Source organism: Lepisma saccharinum, chromosome 1 (assembly GCF_977018435.1).
Source record: "Lepisma saccharinum chromosome 1, izLepSacc3.1, whole genome shotgun sequence".
Taxonomy (NCBI): Eukaryota; Metazoa; Arthropoda; class Insecta; order Zygentoma; family Lepismatidae; genus Lepisma; species Lepisma saccharinum.
The window spans coordinates 199,328,215-199,355,078 of NC_139229.1; the positions used below are offsets into that span (position 1 = coordinate 199,328,215).

The 26,864-nt window shown below is 39.0% G+C and overlaps 1 protein-coding gene across 1 annotated transcript in view; it reads left to right on the forward strand.

Moving 5' to 3' along the window:
* Positions 1-7,855: 7,855 nt before the first annotated feature.
* Gyc88E (Guanylyl cyclase at 88E) overlaps positions 7,856-26,864 on the forward strand; it is a 74,746-nt gene continuing 55,737 nt past the window's right edge. Inside the window, exon 1 of the mRNA XM_083123100.1 lies at positions 7,856-8,083. The gene's annotated coding sequence lies outside the window, so the exon portion shown is untranslated. The remainder of the gene's footprint in view (positions 8,084-26,864) is intronic.

A 26,864-nucleotide genomic window follows, 5' to 3' on the forward strand; every position in this document is an offset into this window, starting at 1 on the left:
TACTAAATACTCCGTCCCTGAAAAGTGCGGATCAAATTTCGTTGACCAAACTCCCAACTCGCCACTCTTGTATCATTGGTTTATTTAACCTTGTCTGCCTCTCTCTTCCTTCCCTCCTCTCTCTCTCTCTCTTCCTGGGTGTGATTTTGTGCATGCGTGTGCATCTTAACTATCCGTGTCCTTTATTCGACTCAACATTATCTCTCTCATCTCATGTTTTCATTTCTTGGCCTATATCACTTTTGCTGTTTATTTCTCCCCCTGTGACAACGTAAAACAAAACATCGACTTTGGTGGCAAAAAGGCGTGCGAAAATTTTCTGGTGATAGCAGGCGCGTCGCCTGATAATGTTCCCATGAGCACATGAACACTCATGTATATGTCTTAAATTACGTACATATTAAATGCACACACACACAAAGGCCCACGTATATTTATTCGAATAAATACTATGTTTGATGTACGAGTATATACGTGACGACTTCTTTCACGTCTGATAACTTCTCTAGATAGTTGGTAACACTGACTCCCACGGTGTTCCAAGGAGGACGTTGAACACAATTGATGTGCGTGTTGCATAGAACTGACAGTTAAGGGGGTGTTGGTCACTATACCCCGAAGATGTTCACTTCGCTGTGCGAACACTGATGCAAGCGGAAATACTTCTTACATTCGGGGGAACTCGAAAATGTTTGTGCTACATAGTTGCAAACTTTAGCGAGAATTCGCTAAACCTGGCGAATTTTATGGGGGATCCCATGGTCCTTCTTGTATTACTTCAAATATAGCGTGCATTTTGGGGAAGATATTATTGAAAATAAATTGAACTGTTATTCTCACTTTTTCAATTGAAGATGAAGTTACAAGGGAGAGGAGTAAATCTGCATTCAGTACAAAAACATTATTGTGAACATTCGTATGCGAACCGCACGCGACGCCACTGGGTGATAGCCACCCTACAAAAAATGGAAATTTTGGTCTAAAAGTGTTTACATTTCTAATGTTTCTTGTTTTGTTTGGACGTGAAAGGAGACCTGATTGGTTGACCTATTGCTCCCTCCCCCTCCACTGGTGCCGCCCTTGCGGTTTCTTCCTGTCTCTGTTACTCAACATCTCTATCTTTCTCCTGATACCCACTCTTGTTCTCTCTAACTCTCTCTGTCTCCAAAAGGAGTTGGACTTTTCTTAGAAGCAGTAGCGAAAGAACGCTCCAATAAATTCCAGCACTAACATCCACTTGCAACAGCAACTGTCCGTCAACGTCTCTGCAAGCAGTCCATCACGTCAGAGGAACACACTCGTTCCTTCTCAGTCTTCCAAAATGGTCCATGGATTTGCATTTACCCTTGCGAGAGCTCTGGTTTCGGAACGTTAGGTCTTGGTCTCAGCTTTTTCCGTACCATTGAGTTGGTGAGGATTGTTAGGAAGAGAAAATCTGTCACGTGCAAGCATTCTGTATAATATAGATTTCAATATTCCTAGGTATTGCTGTTATTACTGTATTCTTCTTATTTTATGACTTTTCAAAGTTGGCATTTCTAGGTTAACTGTGTGGGTGTTGATTAATTGATTTTAATTCGCTTTTCATCCGATTTTGACTAATCGCGAAACATGTACGTATATACAGGATGTTTCATAGAAGACTTTACAGCTTTGTAATTATATATAAAATTATTCACACGCCTCACAGATTTGGTTTTGGTGTCATTTTGTGTAGCTTAGTTCCGAATCACACCACCGCTAGTGCTAGCGGCAGTTGTACCAAAATTGCTGCCTTCACTGCTTTCCAGTGAGTGTTTGCAGAGTTTGCAAATTCACTTCCAGCAAGATGATGCACCGCCGCACTACCTCAACGACGCCCGGGATTTCCTCAGTAACCGCTTTCCAAATCAGTGGATAGGTCGAGGTGGACCGATTGTATGGCCACCTCGTTCACCAGACCTGACACCTCTTGATTTTTACTTCTGTGGATTTATTAAGGATAACGTTTTCAGATCACCCCTACCTGCTACACTCGCTGATCTCAAAGCAAGAATCTACGCTGCAGTTGGGGAAGTTACGCCTGACATGCTGTAGCGGGTTTGGCAAGGAATCGACTTCAGATGGGATGTCTGCCAAATTAACAATGGAAGTCATTTTATGGGGTAAAAACTTGATGTATTTTGCTACAAAATGACACCAAAACCAGCTCTGTAAGTTGTGTGAATAAATTTATATATCATTACAAAGTTGTAAATTCCTTTATGAAACACCCTGTATAAACACACATATACATACACACGCACGCAAACAGAGCCGCGGTGATCCAATCGTGCAGAAATAATCATAACTCCACACCAAGTCTACCTCTATGGCGAGTGGTTATTACAGCGCCCTACGACTTTAGGGGCAGTGACGGCGCAGCCTGAAATAAGTGGGGGGCTACAGATTTCGGTTTCAAATTCTAGGGGGGCTGACTTTTACCGGCTTGAATATGTTTACTTACTACTTTACGGCGGTATAATGTTACCAATGATATATTTTACAGTCATAACACCATTAAGCCTTGTTTCCATATGAAAAACTCAATATGCTGACCAAGGCAGAAATTTATTTTATTATAAAATATAAACTAAACGTAAAGAAACTGTTCTAGCAGAACATTCTAGCAGAACAACTTTATAATAGTCTGGAGGGGAGTAATGTTTGTGTGTATATATATCGTCCTGTTTTGTACCTTGTTACATTTGTACTTGGTGAAGAGTCTGAAGAAGACCTTGCTAGAAGGTTGAAACGTTACGTTTAGTTTATGTTTTATAATAAAATAAATTTCTGCCTTGGTAAGCATATTAAGTTTTTCATTTTACAGTCATATGCAAAGATAAATCAGTGTGAAAATTAATCACAGCAAGAAACTACAATAAGATAAGTCTGTTTTTTTCTTTTCATGAGAAGATGCAAAATTAATTTAAATCCAAAGATTTGCAAGCTTTTTCTCAAAGGACAGAATAGATAGGGCACTCAATCTCTCGTTACCAATTCGATTACGAAGATAATGCTTGATTTGTCACAAGCAGCTGTTGATGGGGTATGCACATTTCAATAACACGAAGCTTAAAGAGTTTGTAAAAGGCAATTTTGTATGTTTCAACTATTGCAAGCAGCTGCTGAATGGTCCTTTCTTTGAGTTCACTTTCTGCCTCGTAGCTTGTCATAACTTTTGCCATCAGCTTTACGTCAGACTCTAAACTGCAAACGAAAGATTGTAACTTTTCGTGCTTCAGAAAATCGGCACTAACTTAATAAAGTAGGAATCAAAGAAACAATTCCACACGTGTTAATGATACAATTTTCTCTATCGCTAAGAAGCATCCATCCTTTTCTTGGAATTCAGAATTTACTACTAAAGATGGGGAGGATCCTAAAAATACCGTAAGATAACATTTCTGAAGAACAAACATATTTTCACTACAAATTCACCTCTTCTAGGAGACAAATACACATTGACAGAAAAGAAATTAATATAGTTGCAACTCTTGCACTGGGCATCTTGATTAATGAAAATATCTGCTGAAGATTATAATTTTATTGCAGAATGTATTATGCATATAGTCTGATCAGAATTGGATGAAAAGTTTTAGATGTGATTAAAAGATTGATTTTCCTGCAAAGGATCAAATTTTGCCACTATGACGGTACTGCAGAAATTATTTTTTAACCTCAAAAATGATAATTAATTAACATGTAGGCGTAAGCCTGCGAGCAATAAAATTACCCAAGCGTGCTGATTTTTGCACCGTATTGCAATGTTTAGTTGATTGGCTAATCGGGACGAAAGCTACAGCTTGTAGTGGAATCCGAGCCATTTAGTGAAATGTACCTCCAACGGGATCGAATCCTGGATCGAATTCTTACCGCTAGACTACTGGAGCTGGGAGCACAATTTTAATCTTTCCAATTCTTAACATTTAACAATTACTTACTTTGTGTACTCTTTGATTCCTTAACGTCGTATTCCTACCTCTCGAATATTTAGAACGATAAGGATAGGTACAACAATGAAGCAATGAACGAACATCGCCAAAACTCATGCCATTGTCGATACTCGAATGAGGATCTAACAAACAGAAACTAGTCAATTCTTTAGATTTTGAACGTCGTTCTACTTATAAGAACGTATTTTTCACACTTGTTAAACCTATTCCGAAATATAGTGATACGATTTGTAGTGGCTATTAAATGTACACATTTAACTGTAGGGCCAGTATTACCCATTATGGCAGGGCTAATTCACTGATTCCCATTAGTTACAGGAATAACAATATACTCAGCCTGATTAAAATACAATCCATTTCAATATTTATAGGAGTTAATTTACTTAGAGGACTTAGAGGAAAACCCTGTAAATGCATTTGGGACATTGCAATGTTACGTGTGGGGCCCCCCCGATGGTGCAGTGGTAGCGTCGTCGCCTTGTAGTCAAGGTGTCCCGGGTTCGATACCCGGTGGAGGCACATGGCACAGTGGTTCGGATCCCACTTTAAACCGTAGGTCCAGTCCCGATTAGCCTTACTGTGCATAAAGTGGACTTAAAACACCAACTCAATGTTACGTGTGTGATATTTTACGCACACAATTTAAGGTTCTAGCCGTGAGATTGAATTAAAATATTCATAATTAACTGATATTATGGAATTAAGAAGTACTTTGTGGTGTCTGCTGACAAATGACAAAAACATGACTATGATGACATTGGCTAAATGCATAAAAAGTATTATGTGTGACGCTTTAGAAGCAAATTTTGACTTCATTTGTCTGTGAAGCATATAGGCTGCAGGTGCTAGCGATGTTTATTGGTGAAATGTGCAAATTACATACATTCAAAAACATTTAAGCCTTAATGCAATTAAAAACAATAATAATTTTCCTATTACTTCATTTTGTTATTTACATGGAGTAGGATCACTTTTCCAACAACAAATCCAACAGAAAATACAGGAAATAAATGACAATTCAAATTCTCTAGAGGATATGTGGCAAAATTTTAAACGAATTATTCTTGAAGCAGCAACAAAAGCATGTGGAAAGATGAAAGTAGGAAGACAGGAAAAGCACCATGGTGGGCAGAAGAAATTAAGGAACAAGTCAAAAGGAAAAAAGAACTCTGGAAGAAATACTTGAATAAGAGATCAGTTAACGTATACGAAGAATACAAGAAACAAAGAACTTCTGTTAAATAAACAGTAAAACTGGAAAAACAAAAATCTTGAGAAAATTTTGGCAAGAAAGTAGAGACAAATTTTAACGAAAATCAGACACTGTTTTACAGAACACTAAAGGCTATAAGGGAAGATAAAGAATACCCATTGAAATTTATAGAGAGTAAGAATGACATCCTATTAACCGACGAAGAAAATATAATGAGAAGATGGGTGGATGTTTAGGGGCCTCGGGTTCGAATCTCAGCTAAGGCATTATATGTTTGTGTTTGACTTGAATATGAGAATAGAGAAATGAGTAAAAATGATGCACGTATAAGAAAAAAGATAATAGACAGTTCACTACCGCTTAAGGGTTTTCATATTAATGTCGATAGGACGTCTCATTGCTACGCAGGAGACTGGAGTTCGCTTTGTGTGGACCACAAAACCTCTTTGTGAAGGAACAATTCCCATCTGGAATTAACCACTCCGCCCCACCTCCTTTTACCTCCTTAGCTACTTTTTTATAGTGACGTGACTGACGTGAAGATGACATAATATTGTTATCCTGTCGATATCATACGACCATTGGTGGATTATTGAGATGGATGGGTGATGCCGCCGGATCTAGACGGTGAAAACCAGGGGCGGCGCCAGGGGGCGCGAGGGGGTGCTTGCGCTCCCCTTAATTTTCTTCCGCACCCCCTTCAGCACCCCCTACGTTCAACTGAAAACACTAACATTAATATTTAATATTATGTCATGTCGTCATATTGAGCGCCGAATGATAGGTACTGGAGTAAGACCGTTATTATTGTATGCAAAAGGCAAGCACTGAAAGAGATGCCGATATACATACTTTTCTGCACTGGTGGCAACCTCTATAAAGATCAGATTTTTTTTGTTTCGTCAGCATTATTGTTTTGAATTTTTTCTTCATTTGTTTCTTCAAGTGGTCTGTTCGTGGTTTTTGATAATATATAGCTTAATGTAAGTTGCGTTTTTTTTCTTTTTTGCATTGTTGATAAACGGTTTATTATTCGCCTGCTTGTTCTTCCTCGCACTGGAGCAAGAATTTCAGCTGCTTTCAAGGTATGACCAAGTCGTGCTCGGGAAATTATTTAATGCGAGTTGTAACATGAAGGGTAATTTTCTTGTTAATACTTTCTATGTATTTGTTACACGTAACGTGTCTAGTAAACGCAGCATTTCACGCTTTTTCAGAAACTATTAGGAAGAGGCCCAATGTTCACAAAGAAATTTTACAGTTCGTTATTGAGGATAGTGCGGCAGAAGGGATTTTAAAGATGACAGTTGCTGTGCTCTTCGCGTTTTGTCTTGCGGCAAACGGAAGGTATAATGTACTATGTATTTTGTGCCTTCATTGGTTACATTGAAAAGGTTCAAAAATTGTGGTTTTAAGGGCAGGATGATTTTATTTTCTATTTCACTACATAGTTCAATAAGACTGCAACGTGTATCTGAATGTTTACACTGTACGACCATTTTCTTGGAGAAGAAGACTTAATACATATCATCATGGACGTCCATGGGTGGGGGGGACAGCATCCCTGGAAAATGAATGTCAATCTAAAGTTATATATTTCACACATATATTTTAATTTCAGTCAGTAATTTATGTTAATCAGTGGCGGCAATTAGGGATGCAGTTGCCCCCGTTTTTGCCTACTTTTGCCCCGACACTGCTTAACCTTATCCATCCAGGGAAAGTAAAATGTCCTTGCTCCCCCCCCCCACCCCCCAGTTTTGGCACCTCGCTCTTCCAGTTTTGAAAGGTTGCATGCGTGTTTCATGTTTTCCTTATTTTCAGAATTGCACCTTCTAAATTTATTTCAGCACCCCTAGACGATTAATCCTGATGCCACCACCGGTGAAAACTAACAATTGTCATAACTTTATAAAGTCAACGGTATTGGAGCGCCCCTCAGCTCTTTGACACCTGAAATTACCCTAGGAGGCACTTTATGCAGCCTTTGTAAATCTAGCTCCTTGAAAGTCAACTTTAGTTCCATTTAAGGTGAAATTTAACTCTTCTAAGAGCATTAGGTTTGGCAACACTGCCAGGATGGCTGTAGGAGGCAAGGAGAAATGCATTACGCTTATGGAAGCATTATTTTATTTGTTCTCTCGGGAAAATCAAACAGCCAATGGCGTAGAAAAATGTATAAACGGAAAGAAGACAGATTGAAGATGTAATGACAGGCAGAAAAGTCGATACTTCCATTTGATTAGCCATGACTAGAAGTTGAAGTTGATTCCCAACAATAAATACATGTAATTCTGTAAATATTTATTCATCATATTTTTCAAATATCGTGTCGGGCTTAATAATCAACTTTAAAAACAGCTTCCACTTGCAACATGGAGAAAAATCATACTCTCTTGTCCAGCCGAGTTCTTTTAGTAGCAGTGTCCATTCCGACGATATTGAAGTAAATACACAACTGGTGCGAAACTGCCACTCTTCCCCTTAAGCTTACAGTGTCCTCGAACTCAGGACTCCTCGAGATTCAACTCGAGAAGACGGTCCAAATGGTGAGCGCAGATCTTGTCCCGCGCAGTTCCAGAGAGGAGCGTTATTGGCGACGCGAGTCCAGAGAGAGAGGTAGACAGCGCGATCTGCCGTTGCGTCCAGCAGTCTGTGGGCAGAAGCGTCATGTGCACCCCGTGAGCAACAGGTCCAGCGGCTCTCTCAAAGCCCTCCACGCGTCATCGTTAGTGGCTGGCTGTGATTGATTGGCCTTCGACTGCATCAGTGATTCGCTTCCTACTTCCCCGATTTCCAGTGGCGAGCTGAGAGCGAAAGAGAACAATAACGCAGGTTTGGGTTGCAGTGGAATTTGATCAGCGTCAGTCTCAGGTTATCACCGTGCAAGATAAAGGTAAGTACATAACTGTTGCGCTTCTTCGATTGGTAGCCAGTTACGGTTGAACTTGAGTTAATGAATAATTGATTTGATTGATTGATTTAGTGTTTTAAGTCCACTTTGTGAACAGTAAGGCTAATCGGGACTGGACCTACAGTTTAAAGTGGGATCTGAACCACTTGTGCCTCCACCGGGTATCGAACCCTTGATTGCAAGGCGACGACGCTACCACTGCGCCATCGGGAAGGCCCTGAATTAATGAATCAATGCAAGCGAGCAACTATGATATAAGGCCGTAATTTAGCATTATGAGGAATTCACAAAAGAATAAAGAAATAATCGTATTCATAATATTTCTGCTATAAAAATGACTGTGATTTTTACACACACAGTGTAACTTTAATTATTATTAATAGAAGATAAAACATAAATTACTTATGGAAAAAGTTAAGCATGAAATGTCTCTAGATCAAGTAGAATATATATAATTAGGGATAAGTCGGTATCGGCCGATACCAGTCGTATCGGTATCGCAAAGTATCGGTATCGCAAAGTATCGGTCGAAGTTTATTTACCGAAGCAAGCCGATTCTTTTCCGGCATTTTGGTTCAATAAAATGTCGCGCGACATTTTCGCGGAGTGTAATTATGGTGGAATTTATGAAAAATTTGAACTTCCTTTTTATTTTGCACAAGTTTTGTGTGAAAATCTGAATTTTGTGATAACATAACATGTAATTGAATATCCTGATGTAATTCTTGAATATCTTAAAGCAAATAATGATTGCAAATTGATGCATATAATTAGAGTGCGATATTTATACAGTAATATAGTAATCAATATTTAGAACAACTTTTAATTATTACAATTTTCAAGCATCGGTATCGCTTCGCTCAGCCCTAAAATTTTGGCATTTGTCATTGTATCTACGGGAGCAGTAGCGTGGACCTTAGGGGGGGGGGGGCTTGGTGGAGGTCATAACCCCCCCTTTGGTTCAGCAATTCTAGAAAGAAAAACGTCAAAGGCAGGAAAGATGGCAAGATGATTAGATTAGGATGATTGAAAAAGAAAAATAGGGGGGAACCCCGAAAGTAAGCCCGCCTCCATCCGCATACATTCGAGGGTATGCGCTTATTAATCTCCTAGTACCTTTAAATAAACTAGGACGTTAGTTTCCTGAATTTAACGGTTTCACCGCCTTTTTATTATATTTCTTTACATCTTTATTTTCAATTTAATACATAAATACAAAAGAGAAAAAATAAGAAAAAGTATAGACCTCAAATTTATATTATTGTATTCACCCATTCTGGTGACCGGAACAGGTCTTGGGAAAAGTATTGTTTAGTTATTTAAGGATTTTAGTTTACTTGGTAATTAGTTAAACTATTAGTAATGTACTTTATGTTGAGTTATATATATGTATATATATATATATATATATATATATATATATATATATATATATATATATATATATATATATATATGTTAGTTTATGGTTAGTTTTAGCTATCTAACTGTTGTTATTTTGGATATGTTATAAAAAGGTATGACAACCATTCTGAAATCCATGTGGGTGATTTTATAGTAACTTCGTTGAGGGGGTGGCTTTGATTAGTCTTCACGGACGCTGAGGCAAGATGAGGCCTGATTTCTAAAAGAAAGGTCTACGTCACCCTCTCCCCGCCGCTTTCAAAAATCCTGGGCACGCCAGTGTACGGGAGCTGTAGAGTAGCTGTACTGATTACCCCATGGCCACAACCAGACCAGTACCCAGGATTTTTTTGAGGGAGGGGCCAGATCCATATATATAGTGGCAACTATTTGGGGGGCTGGGGGCAGTTGCCCCCGACTTCTTTACCATCCCCCGTATTATGGCCTCTTAATGCTTGTCTACCAATAAAAAATAACTGTCCTTGCCCCCCTCCCCTTCCTCAGTTTTGACACCCAGTCGCCAATACTGGTCAGAAGTATTCGGATAGTTCTGAGTTTCGCAAATAAAAAATGTTTTCAAATTTCATTTATTTTCTTATACGTGAACCATTGAACAGCCACGATAATTCTATGTTTAGAAAATAATATATTATTTTAAATTAAATTATACGCATTAGCAATGATTATTACAATAAATAATTCTAAATGTGAGTTAACCCAAAGCCCGCTTCAAAGGGTCTTAGCGGGCTGGGTTATCCAAAAAAGGGAGAGAGAGAGAGAGAGAGAGAGAGAGAGATTTTCACCTGGTAGCCTTGTATCAATGTTTATAAAACTAAAAATACCCAATATCGCACGCTACAGACTTCTGGAGACATCCTCTATACACAAAAAACACATTCATTTATCCAAGGACAAAATTAAAATTTTTACATGTTTGAAAAATCGTTGATATTATTTTCATAGTTTTTTTATAGGTTCATATTTAAAAATTTCATGACTCGAGGGGGGGGGGCATGGCCCCATGGCCCCTCCCCTGGGTACGGACCTGGCCACAACAATCTATGCAACACAACAACAACAATATCTTTATTGATTTAAGAAGAATTTCACACCACGTGCAGGAGGCATTTCTTAACTTTTGAATTGTCTGTAAGTCGATCATATTAAAAACGAACACTGCACTACACATTACACACTTAAACGACGTTTTCCACGACATTAGTGCATCATCGGGTTAAAACCACAAGGACAGGTAAAAAAGTAGGAGCTAGTTGAGGGGAAGATTGACAATGACCGTCACTTCGGAAGCCACATCCGGTGGAGGGGTAGAGGCTGAAGGACTCGGAAGTTGTCACACGTTTTCTTGTTTTTGCGTATATATTTCTTATTGTGTGATAAGGTGAGAAATGAAGATTTCCTGTTTTGTTATCGTTCAAGTCGTCGTTGCTAAAGTTCCTTTCTGTAGCGCGTTTGACATTCTTCAGTACACTAAAGCTATTTTTGCCCAATGTCTGATTTTCGTCCAGAATGTGTAGCAAAACCAGATTTTTTCTCCTTCCTAGTAATATAGTCGGCATGGTAATTAATTCCCTTTTCGACGGATCTTAAGAATTGGCCAATAGATATTTCATTTTGCAATTTCAAAATGTATTGCAAGACAAAAAATATCAAGGAAAAAATTATTATATTTGGATAAATGGCAACCATTTTTTCTGCCAGGGTCTATCCAGCTCTTTCTGGCTAGGTGTCTCGGTACCTGAATATCTTTCTTGTGATTTACGGTTTTACAATTAAACACGTAACGTTTCGTTCGTTGAGATTAGCCAAAATGGCAGAAATGCGGCGTTAAATACCGATTGTAAATGTCTAATGAAGGAAACATTACATTAAGAAAGTGTAAATTAGGAGATAGATACTCTATAGCGCAAGCAATACGTACAGAAGAATTAATTTAGAAGAGTGTACTAGATTTTCAATTAAATGCTAACTGTAGTCATAAGTTTAAAATTTTGTAGTCGTGCATATATTCTATAGTTCACCAGATTTCAATGTACTGCGTTCCGGTACGTCAAACGTATAATTTTGCACGGTGAAACTCAAAAACTATATCTTCAAGGCTGATAAGAACATGTTAAATATAACAGATACGTTTTCCACTAATTAAAACATGATATACAGTATAACCCAAAAAAAACGGACCCCAACTTTCTATAGGCTTCATGTCTTAATTTTTCTCGGAATTAAATGCAATTTCAGTTATAACTAGTTTATTGTGTTTAGAACATGAAATTAAAACATGAAAGTCTTTGACCTTTTCTTCTTCATTCTAGAACATGTGTTCGAGATTACCTCAATTTAGCTCCGTGCATTTCTTGAGGCGCAGCACAAAGTTGTCCAAGACGTCTTTACAAACAGACCGAGGAATGGCTCTTATCTCCTCCCTAAGTTTCTAGAGTTCAGTGATGGTCCTGGGTCTCCCTGCGTACACTCGGTCCTTGAGATAGCCCCAAAGGAAGAAACCTGGGAGACTAAGGTTTGGGCTATGAGATGACCAATCAAAATCAGTCTTGAGACTGATCACACGGCCTCCAAAGTTCTCTTTCAGCCAATCTCGGGGCAGGTTTGAGTTGTGAGAACTTGCTCCATCTTGCTAGAACCAGAACTTTCTCATTAGCGACGGATAGAGGGTCTGACTTCGCTTGCGCACAGAGCGTCTCGGACTTTGCTGAACTGACTCTCTCACGCTCTCGACCAGCTCGGCTGTACGTACGCTTCCTGGAACGTCCTGAGTGGCTTCAACGGTTTTCACTTGCTGCATTGAGATTCTCCACGGTCCCATACATCTCAAAGTGGTCCACCCAGATCTGTATTCTGCTTTTGGAAGGGGCCTTCTCACATTCGAACTGATGCGTGAAAGTCTCCTGGATTTTCTTGAACGAGCCTGTCTTGTAGTAATGTTTCACGCAGTATATTCCTTGCTCGAGCTTCCATTGAATTCTAGTTCTGTTCACAGGCGTTGCTTCTGCCATGTCCTGCAAAATAAGGGTAATTAGTGAATGAATGTAGGAGATATCACAAAAGGTACGCGCGGGGCCCGTTTTTTTTAGTCACCCTCAAAAATATATACAAATATTAAGTTGTAACTTTTATTCTAGATCAGAGCCAAAGCTAAGAGAGTGGCAGGTGGACCGATCAAGAAACAATAGAAAATAGCAAAAAGTAGAATGTCAATACCACCTTTGAAAGTATTCACGTCCTATTAAATTAATATTACCTTAAGTTTGCAAAGAAATAGATCCTCAAATGTTTTGGTCTCTACGCTAACAATTTCTGTGAGAGTCATATCAAGTTGATACTTATTGCTTAAAAATACATATTACATGCGATGTTTTCGTGATGGTGTGATATGGAAGGTAGGAGTTTTGAAAATCAAAATTATGTGCGGTCAATTATGTGCAGGGGACCGACCTCCATGGAGGAGGGGTTAGCACACGACGGGAATGGGTGTTCTTTTTGAGTGTCCCTTCATCAATTGCATCCATCATATTATCACTCATCTTCATCTTCGCGATTAGCCAAAAGTGGCAGAAATGCGAACTAAAATAAACCAAAGCAATCAATCATTACAGGAGTCGCCCGACACACAAATATCTACCTATGTGCAAATTATGCCTTAAGGTAGTATACGTAATATTGGGTACTATTAAAAGTAGCTTAAATAGTATTAGGTACCATTTAAAAAGTTTGAGTTTTATCGTCAAAATCTTTACGTGTGTAATTTTTGCTTATATGAAATGTATATACGAGAATTTTGTAAGTTTTACCACAGATACAAGTTAATGTTTGGTTTTACAATTATTCGTGCTGTGAGAAGAATCATTAATTTACACAATTGTGACACTTTGATATATATCTGATAGAAACAATGGATAACAAGAAATAACTCGATTTTTTTCCTGTAAGTAGATATACTGGAATAAAATAGAATAGAATAGAATACAATATAATTGGTTTATAAAATAGAACACAACTATCGACCGGTAATAAGTACAGTAAAACCTCGTTAATCCGTACTAATGGGGATAAGTTGACCGGTTTAACGAAAGTCCGGATTAACTGAAACAACCTAAAAGAAGAGTAGAAAGTGCATTAAAACTCCGTTTATAGCAACAAAACACGTTTATTATGGTGTATTTAAATGGCATAGACCTATATACACTATACAGTACAGTAAAATGTAAAGCAATATGTACAAACAATGCAGGACGTACATACGCGATACTCATATTATGATGATGTGTCCGACGGGCCTGGTACTGCATCACTTCAAACGCTTGCTGTGAAAGTTGGTTTGAAGCACATGTCTATATTCTGTTGGGACAGTTTGGAATGTATTAATATTAATTAATATTTCCTTCACTAATATTTTTTTTCCTTTTGCCTGTCCGGATTAAGCGAAGTCCGGCTTATCGGGATCCGGATTAACGAGGTTTTACTGTACTCGCAACAGGTTTTGTGGCGAAGTGACTAGCATAACGAACACACTACCAAGCCAGGGACCTCGGGTTCGTGTTCTTGAATATTTGGTGTAGTACTATGAACAGTTTTTTGTCGAATTGCAGTAACTGGTAGCACCATTGCAACACACACACATAAATCTTGACTCGACTATACTTCACTACTTCCATTGTGTCGCCCCTGTCAACACATGTTTTTTCAAGCAAAAAACTATTCAATCTGTATTATATTAATCTATGTTAGAATTTTTTCTTTAAAAAATGTGTTATTGTTAATGTTACAATAGGAAATGAATTGTTTAACTTAAATCAGAAAAAATGTTGAAACTATGGAAATATAAAACAACTATGTAATAACCATGGTAAATTGTAAACAACAATATGATATAAAAGAGCTAGACTTTTGTAAGTCTACGGGACATTCTCCTGGTTGCCGAAAGGCTGATGGTTCAGGGGACGTTGGGCAATATCTTGCTTCAATCTTCGGATTGGCTGGAGTACTTGTACTCCATTTGGCAGATATTACACAAACCCAACTCTGAATAAGGCGTTCTCCTGCATCATCAAAAAGACCAGGGTTATAAACTTCGGTACAACTAATAGGTTCAGGCCTACAAGTTGTACCGGGTGAATTGTCTGTTTGAAAAAGTGTTTGTATAACATCGGAAGTATAAATAAATCTTCGAGTAAAAGATCTTAAGGATCTTTCATTTCAAACCTACATAGGTGATAATTAAAAATACATCCTGCACCACAGACCTCGCAAGGGCTTGGTCCAACTAACCCTTAGAAGCCTTTGAGAAGTCCGATAAAAGGGTTGTAACCGACTAACATAAAGCCCTAAAGGCAGAAGGTGCTTGTCACCATTATATTTCAAGAGGTCCGTTGGGTAGACAAACTCCACGACACATTAAGTTGTGACGTTTTTCTCCAGTCTGATGGTATGTCTCTGTGTGCCAAGATTTGAAAGTAGTCATCGCAAGCCTTAAAAGATGACTAGAATTTTGGTTTTGCACCTATGGAGATTTCTCAAGTCGTCACGTTTGGTGACAAGTCAATCGACTGTCTTGATTAAAATGAGCAAGTGCTCAGGATCACCTACTCCAACGGTAGCGGAAAATATACTCAAGAGGTGCTCTATTGTGTTATGAATAAAGTTCTAGTTCGCAAAGTTCCCAACCCAGCGACTTCTCACACAAATGTCTAGTGGAAATATTTTTCACTTCCAATAGTAATCGTGTGGTTAGACAGCCTGTGGCGAAACATTACAGAACAGTCCAACCAGGGACGACAAAACTAGCTGGAAAGGTCTATTCCAAACGCGAGAGGGGAAGCAGGTAGAAGCTCCAGCCAAAGTACACTGTGATATTTCGTTTATATAGGTTTCGGCTAAGGCAGCCGGATTGCTCATACTTATCAACTTAAAGAACTGAGCAATATATCGAATTCTTACTAGGACATTCTATATACATTTTTAAACAAACAATACTTGGATCATTAGGATTTGTTATATCTAAAGTGTGTATTTTATAACCTTCGTTACACGCCATTAACAAAAAAATTGAAATTATAGAAGTGTAGCAAGATGTAATAATCTAAAAATGATATTAATTTCATTTTTTTATAATTTATTAACCACTACAAAAAATATAACGTTTTATGTCATCACAAAAGATAAAAAATAATAGTTTCATACATTCTTATTTGGCTCTTATTAACTGAAGTATATCCTGGCGACTACATTTCATGTATATTAGGAGCCATATAGGGCCTAGGTGTCAAGATCCTGTTTCTAACACTGGTTGAACTTTTGTAAGCTATGAAAAGATCAATGTTGTAAGTTATCAATTGCTTCAAATATCATGTTCATGGTTTTAAAGGTGCAGAATTCATCAAGAAATTTTCGAGTTGTCCCCTAGTCCATACTCATATCTACTACACTACTCACGTTATAAATTCCGGGTAAACTTTTCATAGAACTTTTTACATGTTATAAGGATAGAACCTTTCTGCGAGTCGTGCTCGGGAAATCATATCAAACTACATATATCATTTCTAAGGTACTGCGAGCAATGTGAAGTTCATCAAGAATGCATTCAAAATGGCATTTTTCAGAAGATGTGGTATTTTTCTTGACACACAATATAATGAGAGCCTTACAACGTTTACAACAGAATGTAATGTATGTATATTTTCTGTGTGATCAAGAGAACAGCAAAGTGTGAAATCGGGGGGGGGGGGGCATTACGAAATGAATAATAGTTCAGTGTTCTTTAAGTTTCATGGTTACGGTTAAGGGATAATCCTTTTTAGGGACACTCATACTTACTTCCACGTAGTACGCCCTGGACTGAATTTTGCAGACTAACGAGGCTCTGGCGTTTGAACCTATGGACAGTATAATCCTCTATGGGACTTGTGTGTGTGTGCTGTCCGTAACTGTGTGTGATTGTCCCTTCATCTCTTTCATCCTATCACGATTCATCTTCATCTTCGCAATTAGCCAAAACTGACAGAAATTCGAAGTAAAATAAAACAAATCAAACAAACAAATCAAATCAATCTCATGGTTACGTTTGAGAAAATCTAAAAAAGGATGTGCTTACTGGATAATGATAGTTACTGGAATTCCCTCCTCATTGACAATGGATACCGACGTTGATGATTGTGACATGATTCCCAACCCATCCGTAGACCCGGACCCAGCCATCCTTCGAGTCGGATTTGTTTCCATGTTTCAAAGTGCCCTTCCATACCGCTACTTGATTTTGTTGTCAGAAGTTTCAATCAAGTGTGCGTTTTTCTGCATACTGATGCAGAACATTGAATTAACGACCTCTTTAAAAACACAAATTCTGTTGGAACCAAGGTCAAATAACGGAGTGGAATAATTGGTTACTTTTCACGCTGCATTATTTTCTTTTTAAATATTGTTCAACATTTGTAAAACTCATATATTTTTGAGAATCGTCGAATTTTGCCAATATTGGACTAATAAATGAGTGGCTATATATTGAGAAAAAGTGAAAGACGAAGAGTTACTTGGTGACGAGTCGAGTCATAAAAATGATTAATAATAAGAGTAACTTAGTAAATACTCACTACCCATGTGCATCTTTTGTTTATACAGGGTTAGTCAAAAGTATCGCGACAGACCAGTGATAACGAGACGCGTGGAGGAGGAAAATCACATGTTGCAAGTGGGTATTGGTGCGAAAACTGCATTGAATGGGGGTGTGGCCATTATGACATCCATCTTGGATTCAGCCATATTGGATATCACACAATATTTTTAAATGGAAAGGGGTATGTACAAGTATGACACATCAATTTAGTCTAGAATCGTCCCACAAACGAAAATCCGAACTCATTTTGGACCTATCGCCATTCGTGGAACCGATAGGGTGTGCTACGTTTGACTGCAAAAAAATGAGATTTTTCTGAAAGAATTGTTTACTGTATTCCTGTGGGTAATTGTACGTACACTGCAAATTACAGAGAGTATGAACAAGAAAACATGACATTGACTTACAGAATGCCTCAATGCAAGTGCCCAAACTGCTTCCTATCGACTATCTGACAATATGCCAACCGATCGTAAAAACTACAAAGTGCACGTTGTAGCATATCCCGAGAATATCCTCTTGTTTCGTCCACAATGCGATTCCGTAGATCATTCAGGGAGTGTGGTTTGGTGCGATACGCTTTGTCCTTCATTTGCCCCCATAAAGTGATCCAGGGGTGATAGATCGATGGATTGGAAGACGCGGTATGATCAAATGGCCTGCAAGATCTCCCGAACTATCACCCCTGGATTACTTTCTATGGGGACAAAGCGTATCGCACCAAACAACACTCCCTGAATGATCTACGGAATCGCATTGTCAACGGGATATGCTACACCTACAACGTGCACTTTGCAGTTTTTACGGGCCTCCCCGATGGCGCAGTTGTAGCGTCGTCGCCTTGTAACCAAGGGGTCGCGGGTTCGATTCCCGATGGAGGCACATAGTGGTTTGGATCCCACTTTAAACTGTAGGTCCAGTCCCGATTAGCCTTGCTGTGCATAAAGCGGACTTAAAACAAAAAAGCAATCCAATCCAAATCAGTTTTTACGATCAGTTGGATATTGTTAGACAGTCGACGGGAATCAGTTTGAGCACTTGCTTTGAAGCATTCTGTAAGTCAATGTCATGTTTTCTCGTCCATGCTCTCTGTAATTTGCAGTGTACAGTTACCCACAGGAATACAGTAAACAATGCTTTCCAGAAAAAATCTCATTTTTTGCAGTCAAACGTAGCACACCCCTATCTCTTCCACGAATGGCGATAGGTCCAAAATGAGTTTGGGTTGTCGTTTGTGGGACGATTCTAGCCTACATTGATTTGTCATACATACCCCTTTCCATTTAAAAATATTGTGTGCGGAATCCAAGATGGCTGTCATGATGGCCACACCCCCATCCAATGCAGTTTCCGCACCAATACCCAATTGCAACATGTGATTTTCCTCCGTCCACGCGTCTCGTTATTACTGACCTGTTCCGATACTTTTGACTAACGCTGTATATTCACGGAGATAATATTATCTTCATTTTCTACCATGAACTTTCGAAAAAAGTCACGTTTAAACAAGTCCCCTCCTCCCGCAACGATTGGCCAACGAACACCCAATTCTAGCCGTCAACCTTCAAAATACCATAATGCCCTCGCGTTACGCTCACTGATCTTCGTTAGTACCCTCTACTCTATTCATGAGAGAACACCATTAAAATGCAAAGTGAATTAAAATTGACATGGATAATCCCCCGTTCACACCAACCTCGCATGCACACATTTCTGTCGCGGTGGTCAGCTAACATTAATTTTTACTTAATGGGTTAAACAATGAGATTTTATGTCGTCATTCCCAGTTCCCAGGATACCTATATCAAAAGTTTTTGAGGATCAATAATGCACAAATATGATTTCCCAAACCTTCCGAATTTGCAATGCTAATGCGTTGTCCAGAACTTTATTTTTAGGTTCAAATTTAGCATGTGCGATGCTATTTTGTCAACAATATTTACCTCCTATTTGATCTTCCAACAGAGCCATTGGTCTCTACGAGAGCTGAAACAAGGGTGTCGAATAAGTAAAAAAAAGAAACGATTTTTTTTACAAAAATCTTTATTTGATTTTTAACTATTAGGCTGTGCACTAGTTACATTTTATCAAATGTTGTAATTTTTCAATAGAGGATATTGACAGTTGATCTTTCCTGAAAATATCGATGCCATTGATGTTTCACGTACGTCACGGGCTGCAAAACAAGAACATGCGAGGAGTGTTAAAAGACAAAACTTTTTAAATAGTGCGCCAACTGGCACATAGAGCGCGATATCGTTACTGAGTGCACCTAGCGGCAGTTTTTGACAATAAATTGCCACTTTCCCCGTTACGTTATGAGTAGGGACATTGAATTTTCGCGATGCGCGAAATCGCGAAATGTGGAAAAAAGATGCAATTTTGAAGATTCTGCACGTAACTACACCCCCAATGATGAAATATGCATGAGTTTTATTCGCGAAGTAATGCGAAATGTGTGCTTTTCCACGAAATGAACGCTTTTTCGCGAAATAACCATGGAATATCATCAAAATAAGTAGAAAACACGCAAAAACCGGCAATCGAGATTGTGCAGCGCAAACTGTCGATTTGTAACGAAACGTTTGCCTAACGTTTCCTACCACTTGCAGCTGAAGAACGTTTTATCTTCGATCACATCAGGAAGACGCTGCAAATTGGGATTTCCCATGCACATAATCTCAGTTCGAAAACTTCGCTCCCTGTCAAGCTGCATTCGTTTCTTCCCCCGAATGTCTACTAAACTTCCAGTTTCATTGAACTTGCTAGCTGTAGCAGCGATAAGATTAGTCTGTTCCCGCAGATCAAGGGGAAACAATGGTGTCATTTGTGTTCAGTCATGAATGAATTTTGTTTGTCATCATGTGATTTTCAACATGTGTTTGTGTATGTGGAGTAGTGATTATTTTATTTGTTGGACAGCAAGGAAATCCTTTAAATACATACAATGAATAAATCACTTGAGATATGCAATTTAGAAATGAAGTGATTTTGTGTTGATGTTTTTTGGTTGGACAGCATTTGTGTATGTGTACAGTATATAAAAATGAAGTAGTTTATCAATTTATAGCTCTTTTGTATGTTGTTTCCTCTCATGATGAAAAAGTGTGTGCCATTTTGTTTTTCACCGCTGGTATATACCGCTGATCTAACATTTTATTTACCGCTCTCCTCAGTTTTTATTTACCATAAATTTCTCTCCCTAGTTATGAGCATTGGCAGTCGAGCTTCATCATCACATCTTCTCAATCTGGAGTAATTTATTTAAAAGATGGTGTTGGCTTCATCCGCGGAAATGAGCACCTGCATAATTTGTTTGTCGGATTAGTGGCGAAGTGAGACTTCGAACTAACTTCAAGTACAACGTGTGTGCGTTGCTGCAAACTTGGCAAGATTTTTAAACATTTCAATTGCTGAACCAAACATACGCGAAGGACAGTATGATCCGAACGCAGTGCTGCGAGTGGATTATCATTTTAAAGAGGGCAGAACATCGGTTGATGTACATCCAAGACCTGGACGACATTCAATACTAAAAGACGACGAACATATCGAGAGAGTACTTAGAAATTGTTCTTTAAGTGTCCAAGAAGTTGCTGACGAAGTGGGCATCAGCATAGGATCGTGCCACTGTTGTCGGCAGAAAGAGAAAAGTGTTGAATTCAGTGAGGAATTGATTGTCGCTTATGATGTTGAAACCAATGCAATCGATCAGTAAGCGAAGAAGTAGATCTCCTCGATCAAAAGAAGCACGGACGAGTCGGTCATAGATCAAAGTGATGTTGTTTGTTCAGGTTTTTTTTATTGGAAAGACACTGTATATTAAGAACTTGTACCACATAGTCAGATGGTAAAGAAACTGTTGTACTAGATGGTCTTGGCGCGTGTGAGGACTTTTGTGCGCAGCAAGAGGTCTAAATTGTGCATTGCTACATCACGACAATGCGCCGCATCACAAGCAACTCTACATCTGCAGTTATGTGGCAAACGTCAGACATTTTTTGTTTCCCCAACCTTGACAGGACGTCGTTTCCAATCTATAGAGAAGATTACTCAAAATGTGTTAAGAGAACTGTGCGCCATCATAGAAAGTGCGTTCTTTGATTGATTGATTTGCTTTATTTTACTTCGCTTTTTGTGCCACTTTTGGCTAATTTGCGAAGATGGGGATGAGTGATGATATGATGAACTTGATGAATGTACACTCACAAACATCCATGCCCAGGCCAGGATTCGAACCCGGGACCTCTGGCGTCGTAGCGCGATGTCCTAACCACTCCGCCACGGGGGTCGGCAAAAAGTGCGTTCTAGGAAACGCTCCAACATGGAAAGAAACGGTGTATCGCCAGTCGAAGGGGACTACTTTGAAGGGAGCGGTGCTTAAAATGTTGTAAAGCGAGCAATAAAGTTTTAAAACCAAATGCTCGGTATTTTTGTGAACACACCTCGTACATTGTCGGAAATCTCAGAACCAACCCGTTGAGAACAAGTACGAGGACACTGATGTGGTAACAGCTCAAATTATATGTGTGTGTGTGTTTAGGTAGGTTATTTATGATTTCACAATCTAATAACATGACTTTGAACTGACATGTAAACTCACACTGTAGTTTGACTTTACCATCAACAAAATCTGTTTTGTGTGTGTGTTCAATCCACTTCGCCACCTGCACTTTTCGTGGCACGTACAGCATCACATAGCTGTTTATACTCGAGGAATTAAGACCCCGTCAATAGTAGAAATGACATTGGCCATTCTTGTCTTAAAATCATTCATAGGAGTTTGGTATTGACATAAACCTCCACCCTCTCCCTCCCCCAAAGTCCAGGGTATAATGTCAAACGACCTAGAAGACCATTTAATGGGGCAATCCTTATATATCCGATGTGCTGGGAAAATTTTGTTCATTTTCAAAGTATGAAACTACTGTCACTTGGTATAGACAAGGCAGAATCCGTCAATATGCCTATTAACTCATGTTATTAAACTTAAATTTGCAAATAACCTTTAGAGACCTTAAAATTTGTGGCTCCATCAAGTGGTTATATTTATGCGAAAAAAGAATATCAGTAGCCTATACGTTTGTCAAAAAATTCTCGTGGATGGATGGCCTTGAATATTCCTAGCACACTAAAGTACAAGCTTGTAGACTTATTTCTAGTTGTCCATGCTGTAATCGTGTTTTTTTCTTCGAGATTTCCTGGACATGTTTTCTTGCCAAGTAGACACGTGGCTTGGGAACAACAGTTCCCCTTTTGGCGCGAAAAATCCTAAAAGGGTGAACGGAAGATCGTCTTTAAATCTCGCTTTTGTTTTTGCTCCCTCTGTTGTTCTCTCCCCCACCAAAAGCCAGGGAGGAAAATGACGAATAGCACTAAGAAGATTAGAGTCAATACCATTGCCACGTGGCGCGTTGAAAGGACTCGAGTGCCCAAACCGCCTCCCACGTGAGCTGTTTTCAAGTATTGTAAAAAGAAGAAGCGTTCATATGCCTAAATAAAAGGAGTCCCTGGTTTTTATGGATGCAAACTCTTCCATGCCAACGTATTCCAGTCTTGTAGGCAGAGAAATTGTTTCTACTTATTTGGAACGAATGTTGTCAGCATGTTCTCTTTTAGAGCCTTGAACTGAACCTATCAAGCCTTGTTCTTACTCAAGCGCTTGTACTACTTCCGTTATTTGTTTTGGCTGAGGAGAACAACGGGTAACATGTGTGGGTGGAATAGCGTATTCCGTTGCACTGTGAGAAGACTTTCCGATTTCAAAGCTAAAACAACCTGCTGAAATCTGTAACATATCTAGAAGGTCTGCATTTGCAGCTTAGCAGCGAGTCCACTTCACCAAGCGACCAATCAACAAGTACCAACACCTCGCTAACCCTCTTGCTCAAGCTCTATGCTGGTCCCGGGTTTGATACCCGGTGGAGGCACATAGTGGTTCGCATCCCACTATAAACTGTAGGCTCAGTCCCGATTAGCCTATCTGTTCGTAAAGTGGACTTAAAACACCAGGTGTGCCCACAGGGGGGGATTATGGCGCAGGCTGCGCCATCGAGATTTTTGGGGGATTTTTCCTTCAAATAATATAAATTTCAACATTTATATATATTTTACAAAATATATGCAAAAATTTTACACCTTAAATGCACCATATTTAATCCATTAGATGAAGAAAAGAAAGTGTTAAAGGGTATTATCGGAGAGTGGGGGGGGGGGGAATTCTGAATTAAACCTTGGGGGGGGGCAGTATCCAACTCTAGGTCTTATATTATGGCGGATAGTTTAGTTAGAGGGAGATTTAACATTAAATTGAGGGGGGTAACCAATTCTTGTGTATTACTATTGTGTTAGACTGTTGTGGAAATTCTGGTGTGGAGACTGGGAATTATTTTTTGGGAGGAGGCAATATCCACTCTTCAATATGCTAGCTTTAAGTTTTTTCGAAAACCGAACAATTATAAAATATGAACAGTTTAACACGATATTTCATTCAAATAGACATCAATTATTACGTATTCATCCAAACTATTTTGGGAGATGAACGATTTTAGGGGTGGCCTTGAGTGATGGGCACCCCTGTCTAGGGAGGAGGGGCAGATTAAGTACAATGTTCAGTAAAGCTATCAAAAAAGTTAGTTTCGGTAGACACGCTGTCGTAATTAAATACTTAATGGGGATTGCAATATGGTTTGAGGACGCGAGTGATATGATTTGGGAGGGGGACGCATGCCATGATTTTGGGGGCACCCCTGTAAAACAACAACTGAAACCAAACCAAACTCAAGCTCTATGCTGTCGGTATGCTCGCAAGATCAGGTCATAGAGTATCGGGATATGTTGCGGAAATAATTTCTCCACCAATCAGTCTAGCCGAAGAAAATTATCTTGTGACAATAGAAAGAAGGAATGAAGGATAAAAAGAAAGGAAGGAAAGAGAGAAAGAAGGAAAGAAGAAATGAAAGAAAGAGAGAGGTAGAAAGAAGGGAGAGAGAGAGAGAGAGAGAAGAAAAAGAAAGGAAGAAAGAAAGAAAAAGGAGAGAAAGAAGGGAAAGACAAAGAAAGAACTCTCTCTCTCTCTCTCTCTTTCTCTCTCTTTCTTTCTTTCTCTCTTTTTTGCCTTCTTTCCTTCCTTCTCTCTTTCTTAGAGAAAGAGAGAGAGAGAGATTCTTTTCTTCTCTCCTTTCTCTTTTTCCTTCCTTCTTTCTTTCTTCCTCTCCTCTCTCTCTCTCTCTCTCTCTCTCTTCCTTTTTTCCTTTCCTTTTTATATCTTTCTAGAGAGAGAGAGAAAGAAGAAAGAAAGAAGGAGAGAGAAAGAGAGAGAGATTAGCCACGCCTAGTCGCTGCACTTTTTGACTCTGTACTCGCGCGACTAGATAGTTACACGTTGCAACACCGATTCTTCCAGTTCGTTGGTTTGGTGTCAAGTAGTGTATTTGGTGTCTGCACCGATTGCACTACGTTCTGGAGCGGTGTAATGTGTGGTGTAAGGTCACGTGGTGCATGCTAACTAATCAAACGAACGTTTAAAGCAGCAAACAGGCATTTGTTGAAGCTTCTGAACTTGAACACCGCTATTCGTCTACTTGGTTAAACGTCATTTCCTTGCACCAGCCTGACACCGGGATGCACCTGCGTAGTGTCAAAAAGTGCAGCGAACTGGATGGGGCTATGAGCTCAAAGCTGATTTAGCACTGCAAAATAACCTGATATTAAATTACATGATTTTTCATTTGCAGTGGGGCTGCACCTAAGCTTCCATATTCGTTTTTAAATCCATTATAAAGAATGACTAACAGCATGTTGCCTTTCGTACATAACCAGGAGCGATTTAAAATTGGTGGAGACATAGGATCAGGCCATGAAAATGTTCGCATGAGCACGTGAACATCAGTGGCGTAGCATGGGTATTTCGGGTGGGAACGCCAAGTCCGAAGGAAGGGTCGGCCCTTTTTTGCTTAATAATTTACTTATGGAATTAGTCGCCACAGGTATTGTTTATTTGCCTGAAGTCAGCTGGGTTTTCAATAAAACATCATCCATGCATGTTTTAGCTAGAAAATTAGATGCCTCACTATGCCACAAATGTTTTGAATTCTGGTGTTTTATACCTTTTTTTATATATTTCTGCATGACGCAAGTCATTAAAAAACCTACCTGAATCACAAGCGCCTCTGCACAACAGTAGACGTCATTGTTGTGGATGATTCAACTACTGATTGATTTGGTTTATTTTACTTAGCTTTTCTATTACTTTTGGTTAATTGCGAATATGAATATGAGTGATGATATTGATGAAGGGACACTGACAAACAACACCCGTGCTCACGCCGGGATTCGAACCAGGGACCTCTGTCGTCTTGGCGTACTGTGAAAAGCAGAGTGGATGATCCAAATATCGTACACTCTACTGACGTAACAGTGCCGATTAGTAATTCAGACCACTGTTTATTACATCTTGAGAATGCTGATAAACATTTTAAAATAATTTTGTCCAGAGACAATTCGATGTTAAGAGTTTTCAAATGAATGGTAAACATTTCCATTGACACAATATTAAGCAGTTAGATAATAAAGAAAAAATAATAACAATAAAAAAAATAATAGTTTTGCGGGTTAAGTAGTAGAGCAGCCACAGGCTGAATTTCTACCACGAGGACTTCACCAACTTATTTGACAAAAACTGTGTTCATCTTTTCGTTTCAAATGCACATCGCTGTTCGTGCGATAAATTATACAATGCAGTGATCATTAAGAAGCGGTATATTTGAGATTGGTAAAGTTACGTCAGTCAATATTGCGTATTGTAGCATCACGTAACACGAGTTGACTGAGCGCGAAGAACCAGGTAGGAATTCTACAGCTGTCGTCTGCTTCAGAAGGCAGGAAGGGTCACATGAACCAATCACGGTAGACCTCTGCTGCAGCTCCGTACGCTGGCGTACGAGAGAGCATTTACGCGCGTGATGCAGTGATGCCAAAAGCAGGGAAATTTCCCTCGGCACAGGGAAATTTGAGGGTGAAAAGGGAAAAGGGAAATTTAATGAAAAATAGCTAAAAAAACAGGGAAGTTTAAACTCACATTTTCGTTCTTTTAAAAAGTTCGAAAATATTTTTTTTCAGCGTGTACTTTTTCCAAATGAATAGTTAGCAACAGTGAAACTTTTCTTTCAGTAAGCTTTCTTTCTCCCTGTGTGTGTGACTTTGTGTGTCCTGTGTCGTTGCAAGGAGAATGGAAGAGGTGACTGATAGGAAGCTACCTGCAACTCTCAAAAAGGTTAGAAAACGTCGTGGGGATTTATCTGCGGATGAAAAGCTATCTGGGAAACATGTGAAAAAATTTCGTATTGAGTGGCAGGAAGACCCGCAGTTCAAAGGCTGGCTACAACCAGTTAAAGGTAACGAGTGTAAGTGTAGGTGCATAGCATGCGATGTTGTTTTAAATTGAGGAAAATGTGATCTGGAAAAGCATGCGAAAGGACAAAAACACAATGTCAACGCTGAAATGCTGAGAAGTACACGCTACATTAGCAACATAAAGCTAACATTGTTTCCTGAACTTGTGATTGTCTCAGAAATATTTGCACTGTGAGAAAAGCGAGCATTTTTTTTCCTTTGAAAACTAGCAACATATTGGGTAACAATAATTGTTTCCTAAATCCTTGAATATCATAGAAATGTTTGTATCCCAAGTGAGGCGAGTGGGAAAATTTTCTCTTT